Raw genomic sequence first — 16,014 nt, 5'->3', positions numbered from 1 at the left:
AATTTAGGCACCTAAGTGCTTAAATCCCCTTTGAAAATGATTTTGGTAATATTGAGCCCTGCAATGCCTTCATGATTTTAAAATCTGAGCCTGAAAGCCTTTCAACATTTGAGAGACACTCTAAAGTTTTGAGAGTGGTGAGTGAATATTTTCTCAAACTGTCCCCATTACAGGCCAGTAAAATCAGAGTGAATACAGAAAGGGATAAGGAGAAAATTTGTTCCTCTTGGTTTCTGAGGACAGGACAAGGAGTAATGGGCTTAAAGTGCAGCAGGGGAGGTTTAGATTGGACATTAGGAAAAAATTCCTACCTATCAGGGTGGTCAAATATTGGAATAAATTGCCAAGGGAGGTGGTGGAATCTCTCTCTGGAGATATTTAAGAACAGGTTAGATAGACATCTGTCAGGGATGGTGTAGACGGAGCTTGGTCCTGCCTTGAGGGCGGGGGGCTGGACTCGATGACCTCTCGAGGTCCCTTCCAGTCCTATTCTATGATTCTATGATTCTATAAGATTTTTCAAGTTGTCTGTGCTTTAGTGTTACTTTTTGCATGAATGTTGTAGTTGTGATGCATTTCCACAAGAGACCGCTCCAGCTTCACTATTGAGAACCTTGCTGTGCTTCAGATGTAGGGAAAAGCCAAGTGTAATCACATCTTTTAACCTGAGAGTTTGGAAGTGTAATTTCATGGTTTTCATGAGCCTTGCTTTTCCTTCAAGCGAGTCTGTGCAAAAAGCTGCAAAATTTTAATGGAAAGATGGACAAGGAAAGCTAAAATGTAAAAACTCCGCTGTCAAGAGATTGTGGTAGTCTTGAGGTTTCATTGACAGATTTGGCCCTGTAAATATATGAAACAGTGTTCCCCTTAATTGGTGATGGAGTTTTATCTATTGTTTACGATTGGTATTGATTTTTCACCTGAGAGAGATCAGAAACTGTTCTCCAAAAGCCATTTCCTATTGTCGCTCTTCTGCTTGCACATCACTTAAGCTGATCAGAGAAACATTTAATTCTAAAGATCCGATTGGAATGACATCAGTTTTCAAAGGTAAGGGAATTTTGCTGCCTTGCTTGTTATTTAGCTACAGGTAAAGAATATTGCAGCTTGTGGGTGTGCCCACTAGACTGTTAATCTTATTGCTATTCCATAGCAATGATATGCTTAACACAATTCTCTCTTTCTTTCCAAGATGGGAGATGTGATGCTTTCACAACTGTTTTAAGAGGATGTAAGTCCACTGATTTCAGGAAAGTTAATCCTGGTATACGTTGTTTGTCAGTGAGTGCAAAATTGAGCTAATTGACTCTGTTGATGGATCTTATTTGGGACATTTACTGTTCTTCGGATGAGGATATAGGAGATACCACTGTCAAAATGGAGATTGCTGACTCCTACAACAGGAGAAAGTGATATTTAGATGACTATAGGACATTATTTTTAGGAGTGTGCATGCTGCTGAGGTCTAAGAAGCAATTTGTGGGGAGGGGTCATCATTGATTAAATGGATTGAAATCACTGTAGAAATAATTCAAATGGATTTTGTGCATGTCAAACAGTAAGCTGAAGGATGTGGCTGTTGGTGCTGATGAATGCTTCAAATAAAATGCCATCCCTTGTGTTAGTAATCCTGTTAACCTGGATTCTAATTGAAGTCTGTTAGAGCGGCTCATGAGAGCCAGACTTGTAAATCTCACATGGAGTAAAGGAGTGGGGGGAGAGGGAATTGCCAGTGCCTGTCAAACCCATCATTCCATCAAGCCCTCAAAAAGTCTGTGGGAGTTCTGGCAGTTATTTGCCTAGGGCACATTTATTCACTTTGGGTGCATGCTGTACCTTTGTATACCAACTATAATTGGCTGAGAGATCCTGGCTTAATGGGAGATGGAAGCAAGTCCAATGTGTTAACTTTGTCCAAGATGACAGGCCCCTACCCGCAAAGGTACTTAGGCACCTGTGTTTGGGTTTAGGTGCCTGCATCACAGTTTTAGACTCCACTGTGATCTACTGCTGAACACTGTAAATGCCTAAATTCACACTCTGCCTACATTTTTAGCGTGCATTCCCTTCGTGCCTAGGTTTCTGCCTCTGACCATATGCACTGATATCTCACTCTACCTCTTGCGACACCCATCTCATACCAAAGCCCCAGAGTGAGTAACAACATGGGAAGAGAGGCATTCAGCCACCTAGGCCACGTGTGGGGCCCAGTCTGGTGTGCTCAGCAGCCCCCTACTACCACTGGTGCCATTCAAAATCTAGCCTCAGGTGGTGGTAATGGTGCTGGTGCTGCCAGCCGTAAAAGGTTTAGTACACTGGTTAGCACACCTGGGTGTAACCACTGGACTGCGGAGTCATTCACACACTTGTTGTCTTTTCCTCTGGCGCAGTGAGTTATTTCCTTCGCCTGTTTACTTAGATCCCTATTGCTATCACGAAGGCTTCTCCGCTGAGGTGAACTGAATCGTCTCCCTAGGTAAACTGGGACTACTGCTATCTATTGCTTGTTTTAAAGAAGTGAAGGCACAGCCTTAGGGTTGATAAAAAGCCCAGTGGAAGTTAAAGCTCCATTCATTACCTGCTGATAAGAGCTTCTTTGCCTCTGAATATGCTGGGTTTGTGATGGTGTTGCAGGACAGAGGATTGTAAGCATAAGAGATTGTAAGCATTAAGAGTTAAATATAATTACTATTAAGTGAAAGTAACTGAGTGTTTAAATGATTTCAATACAACATCCAACAGAGATGAACTGATTTTGTATAAATGAGACTGTGGAGCTAGCATCCTAACTAAAGAGAGGCCCCTTGAAATGCTACCTTGCATGTGCTGAGGCATGCCTATGTAAGAATGGCAAAGCTGTGTGGGAGACAAGCATGAAGTCAAGAATTCCATAAAAGTGTGTCCTCTCCAGTGCATTCTTATCCAGACATCAGAGGCTCACTCACAACTCATGAAAGCACCAACAGGCCTTGGATAGATTTGTTTACAGGGAAGGACACTTCATTGTGCATTACTACTGCACGAGGATGGATAAAAGATAAGAGCTCCGAAGCATTAGATGTTCTAGAGAACAATGCTGTGTGGCAACATGTTACTGAACATGGATTTTCCAGAGTTGTTAGTGCCAACAACAGTCCACCTTATTTCACAGGTGAGTTTACAGTGTTATCTGAGCTCTGTGCCATATTGCTGAGTTCTGTTTCTTGTTTACCACATACATGTTTTGTTAGTCTAAGTGCTACCAGACTTTTTGTTGTTTTTTAAGTTTATCTTTTTTAGGAGTTAGGGTTTTTCTTTCTCAGGAGTCCCTGGTCCAGCTTACCTGGATGCAGAAGCCCCTGAGGATGTCATCAAGGGGTCATCAGTTGTATTGTCAAATAGGACCTGGTTCTCTGTGACCTGAGATTGTACCCAGGTGATTATTAATACCCTGGTGATTATTAATCCTGATTCTGAGTTTCAACCATCCCAAACAACACCTTGACATTTTATATGATAAAAGAAAGATAGACCTGATGATGTGACATTAATGGAACTTGACTGTAGAAGAGAACAGAGAAACTTAGGTTACTGATGTTTCTGCTTTGTGTACCTGCATAAATGAGAGTTGAGGTCTGACAGTCATTAGAGGAAAAAAATTAGAAATGTCAGTTTTGCTCATTCAAGAGATAACAGGTATGGTATTTCTGTCACTCCGATTCATTGTTGCTGTTTCTGGAACTGAAATGCATTCTTGCCAAAAACAGGAGTAATCGCCATCCAGAAAGTTTTATGGCTGCCCCAAACATGATGTTGTCTGCTGTTCAATAGATGCCTTGGTGAACCCAAAACAAGCTGCCTAACGGCAGCTTTTAACATGGAAAGGGGAATCTGTTTTTCTGTCTCCTTTATTCTTTTTTAGTGACTTCAGAAGTATGTTTCCCCTTGAGGGCAGGGACTCCCCCTAGCAACAAGTGGTACAATCCAGGGGCTTTTCATGGATACCTGCTTAAGTCCATTAGGAGACTGCAGGGGTCTGGGAGCTGAAATTAAATGGTGTGTGTGTGGAGGGGGGAGGGGTAGAATTGAAGCAGCACTGCTGTATGGGGAATTGAGCTTTCTTCAGCCAGTCGCTGTGACTATATCTATGACATGTCATATGGCCTGCATCCAATTATATATAAACTGTGAGGAAAAACAATAAGTGACCTCTGGACACGTGCATATTATCTGAAACTAAATTAAATCCAGATGGCAGCAGCATCTAGCTCAGCCTTCCACTTCAGTAGCTTATTGCTGGTTGACCCCCCCTTGCATCAGCAGCAAAACAATGGAATGCAATAAAACAAACTCATTTGTCACCATGTTTCCTCATGAGCATATAAAATGCTGTGGTGGAAATTAGATCCAGGTGCAATCGCCCAGTCTCCTCCAATCTTGCAGCACCTTCTTCCCCAGGAGCCTAAGTCTCTCCAGGAAATGAGAAAAGTATAATCACTGGCAATTTCCCTCTGAATTTTCTAAGTGATGGTGTGTGTCACTCACCTATTTTGTACGGCTTGACCAGGTGGCTGGATGAGTTATGGCCAGCGGAATACAGGGCCTGAACCCAAATCTGCTGAAATCCATTGAAGGACTCCCACTTGGTTCAGTGGACCTAATTCCACTGAAGCACAGTTGGATTCATGAGAGAATTTATTGTTTCTCATGAAGGCTTGTAGTGAGACTTGGACTGAGTCAAAAGCAGTGTCACTGCCTGAGGGCCTAGGAGAGCCAGTTGAGGTTACTCAGGCCCAAACTGCAAAGAACGGGGCAGCCATTCTCCAGAGCTGGTGGTTATTCCAATACTTAGATTGACCAAAACAGCCTCTGATATTGGTTACCCAGCAGCCAACAACACAGCCTTAGGCCTCCACCCTGTCACCCAAGTCACATAAAGTTCTGCCAACCCCAAAGGATGGGACATGTTTCCTCCCAGGCTGACCTGCCGACAGGAATTACAGGCCCCAGGAAAATGCATCGGTGGGCCCCCTACCTCCTCCCTTGAAGGGACCTACAACTCTCCCCCCTCTCCCCACCCAGAGAAACCCTGAGCCCCACCCCTCAATCAGAGGACACTCTTGTTGGTCACTGCCCCATCCCCCCACCTGCCTGGGGGTGCCCTCCTGCCCTCCTTCCCCTCTCTGCCTCCAGCTTCTCCCAGCCCCGCTCTGGCCCCAAGTGGTCTTGTGTCCCTCTCCCCCCAGCTCCTTTCTCCCAGCTGTCCCTGCCTACCCCCGCTTGCATCCCTCCAGTCTTTTGCCTTCCCGGCCCAGTTCCTCTGTCTTCCTCTCTGCAGCCCATGGGCCCTGCCCCAATCACTCCATGACCCCCCTTTCTGTCATTTGCTCTCCCCCACCTTCGCTCACTTTCACCAAACTGGGATAGGGTTTGGGATGTGGGCGGGGTCAAGGCATTTGCAGTATGGGAGGGGACTGAAGTCCAGGAGGGGCTGATGGGTACAAACTCTGGGAAGGAGTTTGGTTGTAGGAGGGGGCTCTGGTCTGGGCAGACTGTTGATTCTGGAGGAGACTTGGGGTGCTGATTCTGGGCAGATTGTTGATTCTGGAGGAGACTTGGGGTGCTGATTCTGGGCGGGGGCTTGACTAGAGTTTCGGGTGCAGGAGGGGTTTTGGAGTGCTGGCTCTAGGGGTGGAGTCAGGTTGTGGCAGGAGTCTGGCTTTGGCAGGGTCCTCAGGGCTAGAGCTTGGGGTGCAGGTGGCTTTGTGAGGGGGATGGGGTGTGGCCTCCTGCCAGGTGGCACTTACTGTGAGTAGTTGCAGGTTGGTGGTGGCATAATGAAGCTGAGACAGGCTCCCTGCTTGCCCCAACCCTGTGCTGCTCCTGGAAGGGGCCAACACACCCCTTTACTCCTGTGGGTGAGGGGCATATGGCTCCATTCACTGCTCCCTCTGCTGGCACTGTGTCCTCAGCTACCATTGGCTACAGTTCTGCATTCCTGGCCAATGGGAGCTGCAGAGGGGCAGTGCTTGCAGTCAGGAGCAGTGCACAATGGCTCCTGCCCTTCCCACACACTTCACTGTACATGTGGGGCTGTGCTGGCTGCTTCTGAGAATTGGCCTGGGTAAGCAGGGAGCCTGCCTGCCAATCACAATTGACTTGGAGACTCCCCAGGATCAACCAGTTGATTATGATTGACCAGTTGATGACCACTGCAGTGGTTGATCATGGAGACTTCCAAATAGACCTAGCTCTGAAGCATCATGGGTAATTTGTTACACAGGTTAGTAGATAAGGCAATAGCCTGTCATACAGCAAATCATCTTCAAATTTAATAATGGAGATTGCCTATCTCCTAGAGCTGGAAGGGACCTTGAAAGGTCATTGAGTCCAGTCCCCTGCCTTCTCAGCAGGACCAAGTACCATCCCTGATGAATTTTTGCCCCAAATGGCCTCTGCAAGGATTGAACTCACAACCCTGGGTTTAGCAGGCCAATGCTCAAAGAGCTGAGCTATCCCTCCCCCCCAGATGAATACCGTATAGACTGAAACCATTTGTTTACATTGTTAACATCTAACAATATATATGTAAACACACACAAACATTCTATATCAGTATGTCCCTAAAGGTTGAGCTGGGTCATTTATCCTCCGGACTCTTGCATGAGTCAGTCATTAAGCATGGTGAATACTCACATGTGTTTTAAACTAGTGTTTCTCAACCAGTGGTACAAGTTCCTTTAGGGGTACTCAAGAGAAGTTGGGGGAGGAACAGGGAGAGGAGGTACGTCAACACCACAGAAATTTAGAGAACTGAATTTTTGTTTTAAGTTTTACAACATTTTATTATTTTTGTACTTTTTACACCCAAAAATTTCATCGACTGCCAGGCTACGATTAAGTTGTTTAACCAAATGTGTTGCAATGGTAGAAAAAAACAGTGTGTGTCTGAATACTGTAGGTACTGGGGGTACTTATAATTTTTTTTTTTAAAAGGGGTACTTAATAAAAAAAAGTTGACACTATTTTAAACAGTATGGCTATGTCTACACTGGCAGCTTCTTGCACAGGAACTCTTTTGCGGAAGAGTTCTTATGCAAAAACTTCCAGAAGAGAGCATCTACATTGGCATGTGCTTTTGCTCAAGAGATGTGTTTTTGCGCAAGAGCATACATGCCAGTGTAGACGCTCTCTTGTGCAAGAAAGCTCCGATGGCCATTTTAACCATAGGGCTTTCTTGCGCAAGAAATTCATGTTGTCTGTTTACACTGGCCTCTTGCTCAAGAACAGTTGAGCAAAAGGGCTTATTCCTGAGCGGGAGCGTCAGAGTTCTGGTGCAAGAAGCCCTGATTTCATACATTAGAACATCAGTTTACTTGTACAAGAACAAGCAGCCAGTGTAGACAGGCAGGAAGTTTTTGCGCAAGAGCGGCCGCTTTTGCGCGAGATTGTGCCAGTGTAGACACAGCCTATGTCTGGGAGGAAATACAAGCCTTGTTAATACAAAAGGGCTTGTGTGGGGTATTTGGTTTGAAGCACTACTACCGGGACGTGTTCTTTCAATACTGTGAATGCTTTGGAGGTACTATTGCTGGCAGCGGCGGATGAGAGCTTTGCAGGGCCCAGGGCAGCACAATTTCATGGGGCCCCCCTTTGGAGAAAAAATAGAAAAAAGGTGTCAAATGGGCAAATTGAAGGCTATTTTCATATTAAATGTGAATTGGGTAAATTTGATAGAAACTTAATTTAGTTGGATAATTTTTATTTTAATTATATTATAATTCATTCTTAAACAAAATTCTGCATTAATTAAATAATACAATTTTCATTTGTATTAAGTCTATTATAGCTGTCTAGCTCTTTTGGCTGCACATTCTTCAGTTATGTCATTAAAGTCCATTTCTTTACACAGGTCATTTTCAAAAAAGTTTAAAAATCCTTCTTCACAAACAAATGCAACAGCAACTACATGACAAATGTGTGTGACTGAGGACTACACACATTAAGCAGTACGTTCATCTGCCAACATAATTTTTAAATCCCTACAGCAGTGAAATCCTGCATGATTGTACTCTCAATACTCCTATTATTCTGCATCCTTTTAGACCTTTAGCGGAATGTTTTCAAAATCACAAATAGCAATTAGGCCCAACTGAAATAGCCTAATTCTGATAAAAACTCAGAGCTGAAAGTCCAACTTTATCATTTATACCTTTGAGAAAAATCTCCCATCTATATCTATGTGACAATTTCTCATTTAAGGAACACATTTTCAGAAACATGCAAATGAACATATCCCAGATTCAGCCCTGCTGGCTATCTACATATTACTTCTTAGCTGGCCACAAAGTGAGACAAAGCTTTAATGTGTTATATTCACACACAGTATAATTATATGCAATGTAATCTGGTGGAATATGCATTGCCTGTAACCTGGAGTGAATTATGTCATGAAGACCATGTAGCTCAATGAAAGAAATAGTCTGTAAAAGGTAAAGAGACTCCCCCAGCCATTAACTGGCTACAGTGAAGAGCGGGGATAATGTTTTATCAGAAGTTTCTTCCTATCTATGTCTGGGAGACTTTTTTTAGCTGTTCCTTTAATGGTGATGTAAAGGCAAAACCAGACACAACCTGAGTTCCTACTCCCTTCTACCAATAGTAGCCTTTGATATTATATCTGGCATTAGTAATTACTAGGTTGTGCTTTCTCACATGAAACACTGCCTTAGTACTCAGTGCAAGACCCCACAAGAGGAAAACCTCTCAACAGCTTGCTCAGGTCTTCAGTCTTTCTAGAGCTATAGATGGCACAGCACAATTTGGCTCTTCTTAGGCTCCCCAGGACTCCTCTCCACATAAAATGTTCTTAGTCCTCAGATATTTCAGTACAACAAACCAAATTATCAACAGGCAAAATTTCTGCAACCCCTCAGGGAACGGCTTATACGACCTAACCACAGAAAATGTATAGCTCCACCCAAAATGAACAAGACTTTACCTATGCAATTTCCTTTCCTCCTAAGCAGCCATAAACTACCTTCAATATCCCTTTTTTGTCTCAACAAAATAGAATATTTAAGCATTTTTACAATAACCCAAGAGCTGAGCTATTCCTCCATCCTGACAGGCTAATAGGAGTACAGCTCCACTGACCCAATGAGAATGAGGATCCTAACTAAACCAGTGAAAGAGCCTCTTTCGTTCGCTCTGTTCACCTCTACTGTCAACACAAACAGCTGAGTGGCCGGTGCCCGATCTTTCAGAAGGCATGAACAGAACAAGGCACTTCCTGGTGATCTATCACTTGTCCTCTAGTCCCAGCATCTGGCACTCAGAGTTTAGGGACCTCTAGAACATGGGGTTGGATCCTTTATAATCTTGGCTGATAAATTCACCCGCTCTGTTTAAAAACCCTTCCTCCCCACCCGCACCAAACCATCTGTTGAATTCCTTCATAAGTCGATTTATTTGTTCATTCATTCCTGTTCCTCTTTCAGTTTAGAGACAAGGCGGGGAAATTTAACATTCGTCGAGAGAAAAAAAATCAAATACTAGTCCAGTCTGAGCGTAGAACTGTGGGTGTGTGCAAAGCTTTGGTGGTGTTGCCCCTCCCCGTTTTTCCCAAGCAAGCGATGGGCCATTCCTTAGGAGCAAGGCTAAAGAAAGAAACACCCTCCGGCTCCGATCAAGATGCCTAGCTGGTGTGGGATAACGGGAGGTCTCGGGTGGCTCTTGGGATTTCGGGGTTTCAGATACACCCTTTTCGAGGAAAGCCAGAGAGAACGAGACAGGAGGGCCGGGGAGTTGATTCGTTTGCGTCTGGGTCTAGGTTATATTAGCAGCCTGCAGCAGCTCTGGCTTCCAGTGGTGGCGTGAAGGGGTGAGAGCGGCTCCACTCGAAGCGCCTTGCAGTGGAGAGCCAACTGGATTTTAAAGAAGAAGGGCGGGGTGGTGCTGGCGGCGGGAGAAACTGCGCCCCCTCTGCTCTGCGATGAATGCAGCTCAACCGGGTGCCGCTGCAACCCCAGGCAGTGAAAATAAAAGAAGAAAAAAGAAGCCGCCCAGCAGACAGCAGCCGGCTTCCGCCCAGCTCCTCCTGTGGAGCGTGGACTTGGCGGTCATTCTGAAGGAGAAACAAAAGCCGCATCAAAGTGCTTAAGGACACCTCAAAGCGGGGCCTACTGAAGCGTGGGGCCCGGGGCAGCCGCCCCGCTCACCCTGCCCTATATCCACCGCTGATTGCTGGACATCTTGAATCTCAGGCTTCCTTTGTGGCAAGATGGTAGCCACTTAAATGGTTCAAAATGAGTTCATACGTTGTAAAATCTTTCTTTCCAGCCTTTATCTATTCCCCATTACTTGTAATATCTGAGTACTTCACAGTCTTATTGTATACTTTTGCTGAACATCACCTTGTGGATAAGGAAATAGTATCCCCCTTGATGGGGATGTAGGGGGAACTGAGGCTTGGATCTTACATATCCAACTCCCATTTGAAATAGGCCTGACTACCTAACTGGGCCTGAGACATGATGTGACCTATCCAAGGTTAGGCAGGAGATACATGGTGGATCAGGGAATTAAACCTGGGTCTAATGCTGGACCATACTTCTTTCCATTGATTTAAATAGGAGAAGGGTTAGACCAACACTGAGAGCATAGTTTTCAAATTTAGTGTAAAACAAAGGTCAGAATCTTCCCTTGAACAGCTTAGTGTCTTTTCATATTATGCATCAAACTGAGATATATTCCATCTTTATATTGCAATCTTAGCTATAACTGTAACCCAAAAGGATGTTTAAAACCAAGTAATTTAAACCAACATTTGAAATTAAATAAATCAGCATACTAAATCTAATTGCTATTAAGTGCTACATTTCAGTCTTCAAAAAAAGCAATTAATGCTTGTGTGGAGAACTCTAATAATACGTATAAAGATGTTGAAACTCCTGTTTGCAAACTTATCTTTTGAGAATACTTGTTACACATTTCTAGAGCCATATGACAATCATTTGACAACCATGCCATTTCCCTACCATAGCAAAACCTCATACAACCTTAAAAAGCAATTTGAAAACAATCAAGCTTTTCCTTAATTTCAGTTATTTAAAAATAATAATGTTCTCCATTTTAAGGCCCTATGGGTTTTACAATACTGACAAGTTGGATACCTTACATTTTTCATAGTCTCATTTATTGTAGTATGTATTTCTTAACACTAATAGTTCTTGAAAGGCACCATGTTTTAGAATCAATTATCTTCATCATGTAACAGCAGCAGTGGCAATATGACATTACATGTTTGTGTAAAAGAACTGCTTTTGCTTAACTTCAAGTGACATAAGAAACCAGAGGGTTTGAAAAAAATCTTTTCTCTCTCTCTCTTTTTTTTTTGTTCCTTTTACAGCAGAGATGGATTACCAAAAAAACAAAAACAAAAACAAAACAAAACAAAAAAAACCCCCACAGGCCTGGGGGATGACTTTTATTTTACTCCAAAAGGAGATTTAAAATAAGCATTTTAATAGAACAGTCACCATACTTTGAGATGTAGCTGAATGAAAAACAAATTATTCAATAGCTATTGATTTCTTTCTTTGCAAGTAATTATTCTCTGTCAAACGTTATTATTTTACTTCCATCTGTACAGCTCGGTGTAGAATAACTCTGAGACAGCAGGGCTTGTATTTGCACTTAATTCTTTCTATCCCTCTCACAGAGGAGCAGACCTTTTGTCTTTTTCACTGTTATTAAATAGTATGACACCTCATGGAGCAAAGGGCAATAACAGTAATTAACCCATAAATTAGCAGAAGCAAAACCAGATCAATAAAATGACTTTGAACAGATTTTTTTTAAATGGTGACTTTTTTGCTTTATAAACTATTTGCCACCTGATTACATGATGGGTAAAGACTGAAACATTTTAGTTCTTTGCTGCCTCCAGGGGCTGAGAATGTTGTGTGATGTTGTTGAGAGGTGTTATTAAAACAAGTGACATTTTGTGGGGGGTTTTATGTTTACTGGGTCACTGAAATGTGGTAGCCACTTTCTGAGATTGTCTCTGTTCTAGCAATCTCAGCGAGCTTAAGGTGCAGTAGAGATGAGACATTTTTGAACTTATAATCTGCATGCATTTCTATGAGACAAATTCTATTGCCACCTCCTAAGGTGAGAGCGAGGTTTATTGGAAGATGGTCCACAAATCCTGGGCTAAATTCAGAATCCTCCCTTGGCTACTGTGTATGGGTCTGGCAGTGTAAATCAACTGTAAAGTCAATAGAGCCAACCCAGTGAGAATTTCTTCCTGTCCTGGGGAAGTTCCAATGTGGCTTCTGTTGATCCTTCTAGTCCCCATCTGAGTAAGGAAATTTCCGTCTTCTCTAATGGCTTGTGCATACATATTAATACCACATTACTCACCTCCTTCCTTGTCTTTAAGCAGCAAGTGATATGGATGAAATCGGTCTTGTAACTTTTCTCAGAATATGTAAGAACTTTTATTCTAAGAAGGCTGGAAAAACAGAATAGGCCGGTAAATAGTTACATATTTACATGAGTACCGCAGAAAGGGATCTTGGGGTTATAGTGGACCACAAGTTAAATATGAGTCAGCAGCATGATGCTGTTGCAAAGAAAGCAAACATGATTCTGGGATGTATTAACAGGTGTGTTGTGAGCAAGACACGAGAAGTCATTCTTCCGCTCTACTCTGTGCTGGTTAGGCCTCAATTGGAGGATTGTGTCCAGTTCTGGGCACCGCATTTCAAGAAAGATGTGGAGAAATTGGAGAGGGTCCAGAGAAGAGCAACGAGAATGATTAAAGGTCTAGAGAACATGACCTATGAGGGAAGGCTGAAGGAATTGGGTTTGTTTAGTTTAGAAAAGAGAAGATTGAGGGGGGACATGATAGCAGTTTTCAGGTATCTAAAAGGGTGTCATAAGGAGGAGGGAGAAAACTTGTTCATCTTGGCCTCTGAGGATAGAACAAGAAGCAATGGGCTTAAACTCCAGCAAGGGAGGTGTAGGTTGGACATTAGGAAAGAGTTCCTAACTGTCAGGGTGGTCATACACTGGAATAAATTGCCCAGGGAGGTTGTGGAATCCCCATCTATGGCAATATTTAAGAGTAGGTTAGATAAATGTCTATCAGGGATGGTCTAGACAGTATTTGGTCTTGCCATGAGGGCAGGGGACTGGACTCGATGACCTCTTGAGGTCCCTTCCAGTCCTAGTATTCTATGATTCTATGATATGAAAAGAGTGAGGAGTGAATGACAAAACACTGACATTGTAAGAGCCAACATCCAGCTCTAGGAAAGTTAGTGAGGGGGAGAAATTAAACCTTAATTCTGAACTTCCTGTCTGCTACCACTTTAGAGACCCATTTTTTAAAAACAACATTTTGACTTTTTTTTTTTTGCTTCTTTTAAAGAAAATAAAGGGGGAGGGAGGAGCAAGAAATAAATATTTTTCCCTGATGCAAAATGACATGTCTCAGAACAGTTACATAAATAAATTGCCTCTAGCTTGAAATAGAGTCCTATTATTTAAGTAGAATCAAAGGAAATTAGGTAAATCAAGATTAGCAGCAGCTAATGATCTAGAGAAGCTCTCTCCTGCCCCTTATGGTGATATAAGGTGCTGGGTGTGAGATTATAACAGGGACCACAGATCCCTTTAAAGGATATTGAGGTTGCTCAGTGGTAACTGAATAACTTACGTAGGTGTTTTTTGTGTGTGATGATTTGGTGAAAATATGAAAAAAATTGAGAATTTGTAGGCCAAGTTTCACTAGGCCAATCTGTACAATTTTGTAAAAAAAAAAAAAAAAAAAGATTTATTATGGAAAGCTATGAATGGGGCACATCCAACCCACTTAATTAGCTTCATTAACACAGATCCCACAATTGACAGGTACTATTTTTGGTATCTATCTATCTATCTATCTATCTATCTATCTATCTATCTATCTATCTATCTATCTATCTATCAATTTCACTCCAACTCATCTGATGAAGTGGGTCTTCCCACAAAAACTAATGATACTATATATTTTTATTAGTTTCTAAGGTGCCCCTCTTCATTAATGAACATAACATAAGAAGGGCTGTACTGGGTCAGACCAAAGGTCCTTCTAGCCCAGTATCCTGTCTACCGACAGTGGCCTGCACCAGGTGCCCCAGAGAGGGTGGACTGAAGACAATGATCAAGTGATTTGTCTCCTGCCATCCCTCTCCAGCTTCTGAAAAACAGAGGCCAAGGACACCATTTTATCCCCTGGCTAATAGCCTTTTATGGACCTAACCTCCATGAAATTATCTAGCTTCTCTTTAAACTCTATTATAGTCCTAGCCTTCACAGCCTCCTCTGGCAAGGAGTTCCACAGGTTGACTACACGCTGTGTGAAGAAGAACTTTCTTTTATTCGTTTTAAACCTGCTACCCATTAATTTCATTTGGTGTCCTCTAGTTCTTCTATTTAGGGAACTAATAAATAACTTTTCTTTATCGGCCCTCTCCACACCACTCATGATTTTATAGACCTCTATCATATCCCCCCTCAGTCTCCTCTTTTCTAAACTGAAAAGTCCCAGTCGCTTTAACCTCTCCTCATATGGGACCCGTTCCAAACCCCTAATCATTTTAGTTGCCCTTTTCTGAACCCTTTCCAAGGCCAAAATATCTTTTTTGAGGTGAGGAGACCACATCTGTACACAGTATTCAAGATGTGGGCATACCATAGTTTTATACAGGGGCAGTAAGATATTCTGGGTCTTATTTTCTATCCCTTTCCTAATAATTCCTAGCATCCTATTTGCCTTTTTGACCGCCGCTGCACACTGTGTGGAAGTTTTCAGAGAACTGTCCACGATAACTCCAAGATCTCTTTCCTGATTTGTCGTAGCCAAATTAGCCCCCATCATACTGTACATATAGTTGGGGTTATTTTTTCCAATGTGCATTACTTTACACTTACCCACATTAAATTTCATTTGCCATTTTCCTGCCCCATCACTGAGTTTGGTGAGATCTTCTTGGAGTCCCTCACAGTCTGCTTCTGTCTTGACTATCCTAAACAGATTGGTATCATCCGCAAACTTTACTACCTCACTGCTTACCCCTTTCTCCAGATCATTTATGAATAAGTTGAAAAGGATTGGTCCCGGGACTGACCCTTGGGGTACACCACTAGTTACCCCTCTCCAATCTGAAAATTTACCATTTATTCCTACCCTTTGTTTCCTGTCTTTTAACCAGTTCTCAATCCAAGAAAGGACCTTCCCTCTTATCCCATGGCCATGTAATTTACACAAGAGCCTTTGGTGAGGGACCTTGTCAAAGGCTTTCTGAAAATCCAAGTATACTATATCTACTGGATCCCCCTTATCCACTTGTTACAGACCGGTAAGCCTAACTTCACTACCGGGCAAATTAGTCGAAACAGTAGTAAAGAATAAAATTGTGAAGCATGTAGAACAGGGGTGTCCAAACTTTTTTCAAAGAGGGCCAGATTTGAAGAAGTGAACATGCGTGAGGGCCGTCCCCGCACTCTCAGCCCCAAGGCGGAGGGCCCGCGAGGTCGGAGGCGGGCGGAGAGCGCAGGGCACGCCGGCCTCACAGCGGCCTGTGGGGCAGGGCGAACCCGCAGCCGAGCGGGGGAGCGGGGCTGCGGACGTGCCCTACAGGGCAGGCTCTAGAACCGCGGAGGCCATGGGCGGCGGCGGCGGCGTGGCCGGAAGCGGCGCGTTGGGTGCACCAGTTCAAAAGAGCGTCGGGGAGCCAGGAGAGGGGGAGGAAGCGGAGGCCGTATTAAACCGGAACGCGGGCCGCAATTGGCCCGCAGGCCGGACTTTGGACATGCCTGATGTAGAAGAACATAATTTGTTGGACAAAAGTCAACATGGTTTCTGTAAAGGGAAATCCTGTCTTACTAATCTATTAGAGTTCTTTGAAGGGGTTAACAAGAGGAAATGTCTTCTGATAATGTTAAAATTTAAAGTACATAAATAAAATTTCCCAAAACACCTTG

The sequence above is a fragment of the Pelodiscus sinensis genome, chromosome 11 (genome assembly GCF_052426305.1).
Source record: "Pelodiscus sinensis isolate ZL-2025 chromosome 11, ASM5242630v1, whole genome shotgun sequence".
NCBI lineage: Eukaryota > Metazoa > Chordata > Testudines > Trionychidae > Pelodiscus > Pelodiscus sinensis.
Note: the sequence above shows the minus strand (reverse complement) of the source record.